Genomic DNA, 11,142 nt, shown 5'->3' on the forward strand with positions numbered 1-11,142 from the left:
TGCTAAAAGCTTTAAGACTAAATAAGATCAATTGCTGTCCACACAGTTTAGGTAAAATGCGGCACTATCAGACATGACAGGCTGCATATTCATTTGTATTGTTTTTATGAAAATTAGTTTAGATAAGGTCTTCTTCAATAACGCTCTTCTGAAGTAATTACATTTACACTAACATTTTTAAAAGCAGCCAATTTCAACTAAGAAATGACCAGAGCAGATATCTCAGGATGTGTTGTAAGATAGACTATTATGAAACCCTGGATCTTGTTCCTGGTGTATGGAAAGCTGTTGCTTTCAAAAATTAACCTATATCTTTCAGTATGGTGATTTTCATGTTGTTTCATTGTGCTATGGGATACTTTTGTATTGGAACACTGTACCTCTGGGCACCATCCACTGTGTGGTTATAAGGACACCAACAGGCAGAGAAGAGCTGTGGTCACACTATTATATATGTCTGATGTGATTGAGGCTACTGGTCTACTTGGCATCTGTGACTGCATTGCTTTTTGCCTGAATTATGTGTTTAAATTTGGCATGTTTTTCTGATATGATAATTTGTTCTTCATTTGTGAAATATGCCTGTCTGTCTTTGTGATTGGTCATATGCGGCAAACACCACCCCTTTTATATGAACATAAGTAGACTGGGACTGGGACAGTAGTTATCAACCTACCGAGTTCATAACCACCATTTTGTGAAGATTTACCCTGATTGCAGTTGTTACAGTTAGTAAAACCAGGCAACAAGATGATACCATGCATATCTTGTACTTGATTTGTAGTACAGGCCTCAGTCAGGAATTTAGCTCAGCGTGATGGTTAAGCAGTTTGCTGATCAGGCTTTTGTTTCAGTGTTTAGTTCATTTTCTGTCCATAAGAAATTTGAATACATTGTTTTGGGAGTTAAGAGGTCCTAGAAAAACCCTATAGTGATACTGACCCAGAAAAAAAAAAACTAATATGTATCCCCATAGTTCTGTGTATCTTTTCAGAGCATATTGTGCTACTTAGCAAAGTGTGAGCTCAGCAGCAGAAGTTAGAAAAATGGTTTCATGCTAATCAGGCCAGACACACCAAGTGACCTCCCAATTCATCTGCCAGTGCACCTGCTTTCCTGCCGTTACAGAGAATACAGCACTGTTCCAAGGGTATTACCCACAAGTCCAAACGTGGCCTCCTGAACACAACATCATCAGAGGAGAAGACGAGCATGTACTGCATCAGTAAATCAAGGCACTGAGGGTTGAAAAAGGGATTTAACAAGCAAAGATGTCTTTCATTTCACATGGAAGAAAAATTGTGTTGTGGACTTGGCCAGTCTGTTTCCCTGTGTCTTGTGTCACCCCTCCCTGTGTGTCTCTACTCCCCTATCTGTCTGTGTGTTGTCATTACTGTCCTCTCAGTCTCCCAGCTTCAGGCTCCGGGACCTCCCTGCACACCTGGCTCTTCATCTCCCCCTGCTCACACACCTGCCGTTCATCAACTCATCTCCTCATCTGTATCTCTACCCACCAGATTGTTGTCGCAAATGTGGAAGTTTCCCTTTCCTCGCTCCTTCCTTGAGTTTGTCACCACTGATAATTCTTGTGACGTTCTTTCCTTGCGTTTGTATCCTACATTTGCCGCTGCTTCATGTGCTTCAGGATCACTCTGCTCTCTGTCCTCCTGCCAGCTCACATGGCAACACTCCACACCTCTGCCAGCTTCGCTCTCAGTCCTGTCCTGCTCCCGTCCACGCTTTGCTCCATCCCTTCATCTTCACCTTCCAACTGCTGCAATACATTGTTTTCTCTACACTGTAAAATATTACCAGGGTTTCACAATATTTAACTGTAATATTTCACAATAAGTTACTGTTTTGTCATTTTACAGGCTTTAATTGTAATATTCACAATGCCATCCATCCATCCATCCATTTTCAACCGCTTATCCGGGGTCGGGTCGCGGGGGCAGCAGTTTTAGCAGAGATGCCCAAACTTCCCGGGCCCCAGACACCTCCTCCAGCTCATCCGGTGGGACCCCGAGGCGTTCCCAAGCCAGCCGAGAGACGTAGTCCCTCCAGCGTGTCCTGGGTCTTCCCGGGGCCTCCTTCCGGTGGGACATGCCCGGAAAACCTCCCCAGGGAGGCATCCAGGAGGCATCCGAAACAGATGCCTGAGCCACCTCAGCTGGCTCCTCTCGATGTGGAGGAGCAGCGGCTCTACTCCGAGCCCCTCCCGGATGGTCGAACTCCTCACCCTATCTCTAAGGGTGAGTCCGGCCACCCTGCAGAGGAAACTCATTTCGGCCGCTTGTATCCGAGATCTTGTTCTTTCGGTCATGACCCAAAGTTCATGACCATAGGTGAGGGTAGGAACGTAGATCGACCGGTAAATCGCGAGCTTTGCCTTTTGGCTCAGCTCCCTCTTCACCACGACGGACCGATACAGCGACCGCATTACTACAGACGCTGCACCGATCCGCCTGTCGATCTCACGCTCCATCCTTCCCCCACTCGTGAACACGACCCCGAGATACTTGAACTCCTCCACTTGAGGCAAGGACTCTCCACTGACCCAGAGATGGCAAACCACCTTTTTCCGGTCGAGAACCATGGCCTCGGACTTGGAGGTGCTGATTCTCATCCCAGCCGTTTCGCACTCGGCTGCAAACCGCCCCAGTGCACACTGGAGGTCTCGGCCCGACAAAGCCAACATGACAACATCATCCGCAAAAAGCAGAGATGCTATCATGCGGTCCCCAAACCGGACCCCCTCCGGCCCCTGGCTGTGCCTAGAAATTCTGTCCATAAAAATAATGAACAGAACCGGTGACAAAGGGCAGCCCTGCCGGAGTCCAACATGCACCGGGAACAGGTCTGACTTACTGCCGGCAATGCGAACCAGGCTCCTACTCCGGTCGTACAGGGACCGGACAGCCCTTAGCAAAGGGCCCCGGACCCCATACTCCCGAAGCACCCCCCACAAGATGCCACGAGGGACACGGTCGAATGCCTTCTCCAAGTCCACAAAGCACATGTGGACAGGTTGGGCAAACTCCCATGAACCCTCGAGCACCCGATGGAGAGTGTGGAGCTGGTCCAGTGTTCCGCGACCGGGACGGAACCCGCATTGTTCCTCCTGAATCCGAGGTTCGACTATCGGCCGTATCCTCCTCTCCAGTACCCTGGAATAAACTTTCCCGGGGAGGCTGAGGAGTGTGATCCCTGTTCACAATGTAATACTGTAATTTTTAATTTTACTGTGAAATGTAGGAACAGGTAATTACAGTAAGCTTTGCATTACCATGACATTACAACATTTTACTGTATTATTTCACAATAAAATACTGTATTCAGTCCATTTACTGTGATAACACAACAAATTACATGAACCACACTGCATTGTGGGAGCTGGCTCGATGCCTAATCTTTTGGCGGTCACATCCTCGTTACTCTCCATTTATTTCTTTTCTTTAATGATAGCTAGTCTGTTTTCATTCAGTGTTGCTCCAGCACGGTTAAATGTGATTGCAGACAGTCTGAAAATAATCGGTGCGCTCTGTTGCACCAACACACACATTTGTCCATGATATATTTTTGTAACATTTGAAACGTGTGCATGTGTGTGTCATATGATAATGTCTTATTTCTCTGATCCGAGGGTTTTGTTGCACATGCTACCTAACGAGTTAGTAGATTATTACAACTGTCGTGTTGCTTGTAGCTTGCTAATGCTAACGTCCTCGTTTAACTACATTTTCCGGGTTGCTGTGAACTTTGGAGGGGATCTAAACGGGTTGACCGCAGTCTAGGACTGCAACAGCTGGTCGGTAAAATAAACGAGTTTAATTTTCGAGTTGTTGTGTCGGCGATATGTGTCACTGAAGTGGCAGGGCGCTCGCTGCACCAGGATCCTCTGTTAGCTGGGTGCATGCAAGCTGTAACAGACTTCAGTGACAACACGAGCGTGCACCGCTGGTCACGACGGTGGTAACGGAGGCCGGTTGCTGAGATACTGCTTTACAAAACGCAGCTGGACCTGAATCACCTTTATATGGATATATTTGTGTAGTTTGATTTGCAGTATCACCAGTTGTGGAAAATTCAAAGTAAAGCAGCAAGTAACATTAGGGGGTTGTGCAGCACTTTAGTGAACTTATTTGTATTTCAGGTGAAATAAAGTAATCTACAGCATCAGTTAACAGCTATTTTTTTGTTTTTTTTTCACCCAGGCAATCATCACTGCGACCTTGAGGAATGATGTTCCACTGTAAATTTGGTATGTGTCTGAGACTGTTTATTCAGCACACAAAGCATCACAGTAACACTCCCCATTACAACTATCAATGTGGTGTGCCTTACTGTACTCGGATGTACCGCAAAGCCACTGTACTGAAAAGCCACATGTATAGAGACCACAAAGGATCTTATAGTCGCAAGCCAATTGACACATCCTTAAAGTGTGTGGCTCAGTCTTGTGCATTCAAGTGTGTTACAGTAACCTCTTTTGTAAATCATTTGAAGTCACACTCAAAAGAAGGATTCAAAATCAAATGCCCATTCAGAGATTGTGACTGCAGCTGTACAGTTGCATCTAGTTTTGCCTCACATGTTTCCAGGAAACATGCAAATAGACGTGTAGAAGATCTAGAAGATTCAGTTCTAGATACGTCTGGTCCCACAGAGCCTTTGAGCCAGCCTGGGCCTAGTGACTCAAGCTCTGATATTTCTGAAGCACAACATGAACCAGTGTCAGGTGGTGTCCTGCAGAACTTCCTGCTGGAGAAACCGAGGCAACCTTGGATGAAATCAAAAGGCAACTGCGTAACATCTACTCCGAGGAAGGGATGAGCGGGGCAGAAAGAGCTGAACCTCTGATGGAGAAGACATACGTAATCCAGCGCCGATACCAACAGTGTGCCTGCACCAGCCATCACAGAGATTAAGGAGGAATGGCCTTTTCTCTTCTCCCAAAGAGGCCTTTACTCCCACTTTGGTCTGCTGACGGATGTCTCCATCCTTATTAAGATGCAAGAGGCCCTGAACAACAAAGGCAGTACTGTCATTCAGTTCTGCCAGGAACTCAACCGTCAGCCAGGTATCGAGGAAATCGTGGCAAACTACAAGCCAGAGGCTTCAGACAAGGCTGCATGTATCCTTCTGCTCCTGATGGCATATTTCAAAGAGCCAGAGAATGCCATTATGCTTAAGACTGATGTAAGTTGTTTAAAAGATAAAAAAAAAAGCTGGTTGTGATTGCATTAGACAGTACTGTATGATATCTTTGACACTTGCATACATTTAATCACACTCATTCACATGTTAACACATAATGTTTTCTATGATTAACTTCTAAATCAGTGAGACCAGTGGACTATCTCTTATGTACCATGTTGAAACTTTGCTACTATAGATGTATGCTATGTCTTATTTTATAGCCGTGTGACACTGCTGCTGATGTGCAGAGGACAGTGGCATTACCGAGCACCCCCTGCTTAATTGTCCAAGATACGGTATATCTGGATTTTATATTGACTTTTGTAGCTGTAAGCTAGAAATGATATTTTTAAATAACTTGCTGATCAATGTTTTGACATGTTTTTTTCTAATATTGTAGCATGTCTCCATCTTTCTGATACTGATATTTAAAAGTAGTGCCATTAGCTGGTGTCCAGTCAGTGGCTTCAGATATTTCAGATTGCTTTTTTCCATCATTCCAGGGGAGTACATTGACTTAGATTTTCTTTGCTGTTCATTTCAGGTGACATGATGAAGCCAAGGGCTTGGATGCTGTGCATCGAAGGACAAGTGGTGATGGGACCACATGCCAGATTCATCAATGGTATAGCTGCACTTTTTGCGAGCTACTACAGCTTCAATCTGCAGTATCCTGAGGATGGTTCATGCACTCTGGAGTTTATCCAAAGGTATTGTAACGCTCTTCAACTTTTTCCTTTTGATAGCATGGTAAAGAGAGCACACAGCCTATGAGCTGCTGGCATATGCTCCTTTTTGGTAACACAACCTCATCAATTTTAGCACATCATTGTGTCAGGAATTTTTCATTACCACTATGTTCCCTACCAATATTGGTCACCACTGTCACCACATACACCTTTCTAACTTGGGTGTCAAGTATATGACTTGATAGCTTGCTTAATTCCAGGTGTGGAAAGAGGGCTAAAGTACTACTCAAGTGAAAGTACCATTACTTTGACAACATTCTACTACTAAGTAGAACTATCAGTCTGTTAATCTACTCAAGTAAAAGTAAATAGTACTTTATTCACAATGTACTTTAAAGGATAACTTATGGATTTTTGAACCTGGGCTGTATTTAGGATCGACAGTAGTGCAACTGAATGATAGGAACCAAAATCAGGCTGATCGGCACTGTATTCATTACATTTAATTTTTGCCTGAAACCAAAAGTATGTTTGAACTGGGATGTCCGGGCAATTTCTGTTTGTGTCAGAAGTATGCAAATAAAAGTGTTTGTTTTGCTACTAACAGGCTCAGATTGTTATAATAAGTATTATGGAGATGACCTGTACCTTTTTATTTATGTGACGTCGCTCATGCCCTTGATACATCCTGTTAGGAGTCTGTGTTAGGGGTGAATTTTATTTCTAAAAACATCAGTAAATGGTAACAGCACCGCTGAGACGCAGAAGCAGCAACACACACACACACACACACACACACACACAGAGGCAAGAGCAGGGAGCCTCGATCAGCTGTGCTGCCATCATTTACCCATATTTTACTATTCAGATTATTACTAAATATTTGACATACATACATATGACTTCATGACTTCAAAAATAATCTTCAATAATAATCAGAAATAAAATTCACCCCTAACACAGACTCCTAACAGGATGTATCAAGGGCATGAGCGACGTCACATAAATAAAAAGGTACAGGTCATCTCCATAATACTTATTATAACAATCTGAGCCTGTTAGTAGCAAAACAAACACTTTTATTTGGATACTTTTGACGCAAACAGAAATTGCCCGGACATCCCAGTTCAAACTTACTTTTGGTTTCAGGCAAAAATTAAACTTAATTGTGCCGATCAGCCTGATTTTGGTTCCTATCATTCAGTTGCACTACTGACCAATCCTAAATACAGCCCAGGTTCAAAAAGAGGTCTGCACTCTCCGAGTGCTTTTCTACTTTAAATTTCCAATCAGAGACACTTAAGCTGAAACTCTGGGGTTTAGTCACCCTTTAAATAAACTAAAAAAGTACAAGTACACAGAAAGCCATTCAATTACAGTTACATGAGTAAATGTCATTTGTTACTTTTCACCTTTGTTAATTCTTTCTTTTTTAGTGTTTTTCAGTGTTTCCATGTGTGTCTCTATTTCTACATACCTGATCTGCTTGCTTGTATCACTCTTATTTCTTGCCTTGGTGTAGGTTTACCTAAAGGGAAAGGGGCACCACTGCATGTACCTTGGATAAATTATGCAATATATAAATTGGTGTAAAACTTAAAGTTGTTTTCTTTGCCTATTGTTTACAGGTGCTTCTTGGGAATCAACCCTGAGACCGGCTCAAAGGGCAAGAAGCGGAGTGGTGTCAACCCACGTGTGAGCACTCTCTTGAAAAAACTTGTGGACTTTGAATGGCTGTCAAAGTAGAAATGCAAAAATTTGATTGTTCTGTAATGTTCAAAAATGTTTTTAAATGTTTTTAAAAGTACACTTTCAAGCGCTTTTTTTTTTTTCTATGTTTAAAAGTATTAAAAGTTTAAAATGGCCATTGTTTTTACAGATCCAAAGCATGTTTGTAAGAGTAAAAAACTGTAAAATCACAGTTAACAAGTAAAATTTACAATATGTTACAGTATTATTTAAATTGTAATTTCACAGTAAATTACTGGCTACCAAATTGCCGTACTTTTACAGTAAAATGAACTACAGCAAATTACTGTAATTATACAGGTAAATGCTGCTCTATCACAGTAAAGTCAAAGTCACAGCAACTGTGAAATTACAGTATACAGTTGTAGTTTTATTGTAATTTGTTGTGAAATATTTACAGTAAGTTACTGTAAAAATATTTACAGCAAATTACTGTGAAAGTAATGCAATTAGTAGCCAGTAATTTACTGTAAATTTACAACGCAAAATTTTACAGTGTACACCTGACTCAGAAAACAGAAAACAGCAAGAGAATAGAATTATTATTGTTATTATTACTTTGTTAGACTATAATGTTAACATTCTTCGATTATAGCAATAAAATGCAGCATCAGTACTCTGTTGTGAATTGTTTAGTATTATTTTAGTTAACAAATTATGGTTTCAAATACTAAACTACTGGTTAACAGTCACAAGAGGAAAACCACATTTTTCACATGATGATCCTTTCAATGATGAAATGAGGTGGTCTCTAGAAAACATCACCAGGCATGATGTGCGTCTGACCACAGAGAAATGCATCAAAACGAATGAGAGCTTCTTCCTTGTGATAGTGGAATCATGTCAACCATCTCCAGATCATTATATTTACCATTCAGCTTTTCTTCACCCAAAGGGGTGTCCTTGGGAGGGACACTGAACCCCAACTTGAACCCCAACTTGCTCCTGAAGCATAGCTTTAGTGTGTGAATCAGGCCCTCCAACTGATCAATCCCAGATCAACCGTTCAGCTCCCCTGATCACTGCAATCTCACTTGGTATTACAGAGGGCTTCAGAGTCCTCAGATTCCTCCAGACAGCTCACAACCTTAATGTTAGGTGGTTCAATAATCAAAAATGTCAGGATGAGATCAGCAACAACTTGCTGTTTTCCTGGTATCACTGTCTGTGAAATTCGTGTCAAAGACTCAGAGGATGTATCCAGTGTTGATAAGATTATACTACATATTGGGGCATATGACATCCATCAGCAGTCCAAGATACTTGTGTGTGACTTGTGCATCTATTCAACACTTAATCAGGAAATCACATTTATATAGCTGATCCAATCCCCACTTACAACGCTTCAGCAGGCTATTATCGCCGGACTCGTGGCTCTCCTCGGCTTGTGACTTCCATATTGTCTCCTACATTGACAATTCGGACCTTTTCTGGGAATGTGGACAACTGTGAAGAGATGATGGTCTACATACAATTATCCTGGGGGGCTAAAGTGCTGTCTGCAAACATTGCATACAAAAAGCACCAGTGCCCTTGGCATATGGGCAGATCAGTTTCACAAATTGACCATAACTGAGAAGACAGCACTGGGAAGCCTGTGAATGGGTGATGTGGCTGCTTTCTACAGCTTTGCTGTTCTAATGGGTTTTCTCCCCAATAAGTACCTAAACCACAGGCTTAACCCTTAGAGGTCCGTGGTCACGCCGGCGTGATGAGATCATGTGGCGTTTTCAAAGCGCTGCTGTCAACTTCCCTCGAAAGTGCAGATTTGAAACTCTCTCTCAGTTTTTGTTTGACATTGATAGACAAGATAGATGTAAAACCGGAGATATAATAGTTTTAATTTGATAGTACAAAAATGGGAGAGAGTTTCAAGTCTGCATTTTCGAGTGAAGTACATCAGTGCTCCAGTTTTGTTTTGCCGCTTTGAAAACGTCACGTAATCTGATCATGCCGGTGTGATCGCGGACCTCTAAGGATTAAACTAGCAATTGCTGTAGCAGTACCTCTAACTGTATCTACTGCAACACAACTGCTGACACGAGGCACTGGATCTTCTTTCATAATTTGTTCCAGAAGTGGAGCCCCCGTCTGGTCTAAGCAATGTCACAAACTCTGTCTACATCTAACGACAATTGCCGGAAACTGGGGGCCACTCTGGGATCATCCAGATTTCCTTTTATTAGGTCTACATCATGGAACTATTAGACATAATAAAAAGCACTGTGTGTGCCCATGCAGATTTGCAAATCCCTCTGAATGACCAAGGCCATTCCTCTGTATGCCAAGACATTTAAAAATCCATCAGAGGAATGCAGAGATGTGTTCGATTTGCTTGTGAAGCAAAAAGTGAGTGCCAAGTGTGAGGGGATAACAGTTCTTGGACTACCCAAGAAAAAAAATGATGACCCAGTGGCTTTGCATACATAGTGTTACTCATCATGTTGAGTGGGAGGTTATTGACTACTATAAGAGTCACTGTCAGTGGTAAAATGATCCACTCTCAAACGTACCACTGCAAAGACTAAAAGACTTCAACATTGTAAAAAGAGGGTGAATCTGCTATACCTGCCCATAGACATTCAATGGAACACCATTTTGTGGCCTACATAAAGCAACATATTATAGCTGCGGTTCAAAAACCTTCCATCAACATTTTAGGACAGAAGAAAATATTTTCTTTTATACTGGTGACCATGTCTTACCTCTGTAACAGGCTGTAAATGGGATATGAAACAGCATTAGTCCGTGAAAGTCAACAGAAGCCTTCATTTCACACAAAAGTGATAAATGCAATATGTGAAACCCGCATTTAACAAAGCCAATGTGGTACAAAATAAGCAACACACAACCCTCCTTAACAGTGTCTTTTGCAATTGCAAATTTAAAGCATAAAACATAAAAATGTTAGTTGCAACATTGCTCAAATGTACCCACCTCCAGTTCATGTTTTTCTCTTGCATATGGTGTGCAGAGGACCCCTATCTGTGCAGATGTACTATCAACCCACCAGGTGGCCCTTAAACTACACACATGTATGACAATGATATCAATTTTGTAGAAATTCATAATCAAGGTTATTTCTAACTATGTTCTAACTGCTCAGTTCGTGCACCTCACATCATTGTGCACCTCCAACAATCTATTCCTCAATGTGCAAGAGAGGAAAAGAAGTTTGAAGGAGCTTATCGTGGACTTCATAAAGTCCAGAAGCTGCTGCCACTCTCCCGTGCATATCAATGAGGTTGAAGTGGAGCATGTTGCCAGCATTATTTTGGTGTCCACATCAACGTGTCCTGGACATCAAATACCCACTTCCTGGTGAAGAACGCCCACCAACACATGTATTTCCTGTAGAGGCTCAGGAGCCCCAGCCTGTCTCACCTCTTATTACCACAGCTCCGCTGAGAGCATCGGCAGAGAGGGCTGCAGTGTGTCATTAAGGTGTCCCTGCATATCACCAGTGCCCAGCTACAAGCCATAAAAGACATTTACCACAAACACT

The 11,142-nt window shown here is 42.4% G+C and overlaps 1 pseudogene; it reads left to right on the forward strand.

The window, feature by feature from the left end:
* LOC139200920 (uncharacterized) overlaps positions 1-7,634 on the forward strand; it is a 66,701-nt pseudogene extending 59,067 nt beyond the window's left edge.
* The last annotated feature ends 3,508 nt before the right edge of the window (positions 7,635-11,142 follow it).

This window comes from Pempheris klunzingeri, chromosome 1 (assembly GCF_042242105.1).
Source record: "Pempheris klunzingeri isolate RE-2024b chromosome 1, fPemKlu1.hap1, whole genome shotgun sequence".
NCBI classification, from domain to species: domain Eukaryota; kingdom Metazoa; phylum Chordata; class Actinopteri; order Acropomatiformes; family Pempheridae; genus Pempheris; species Pempheris klunzingeri.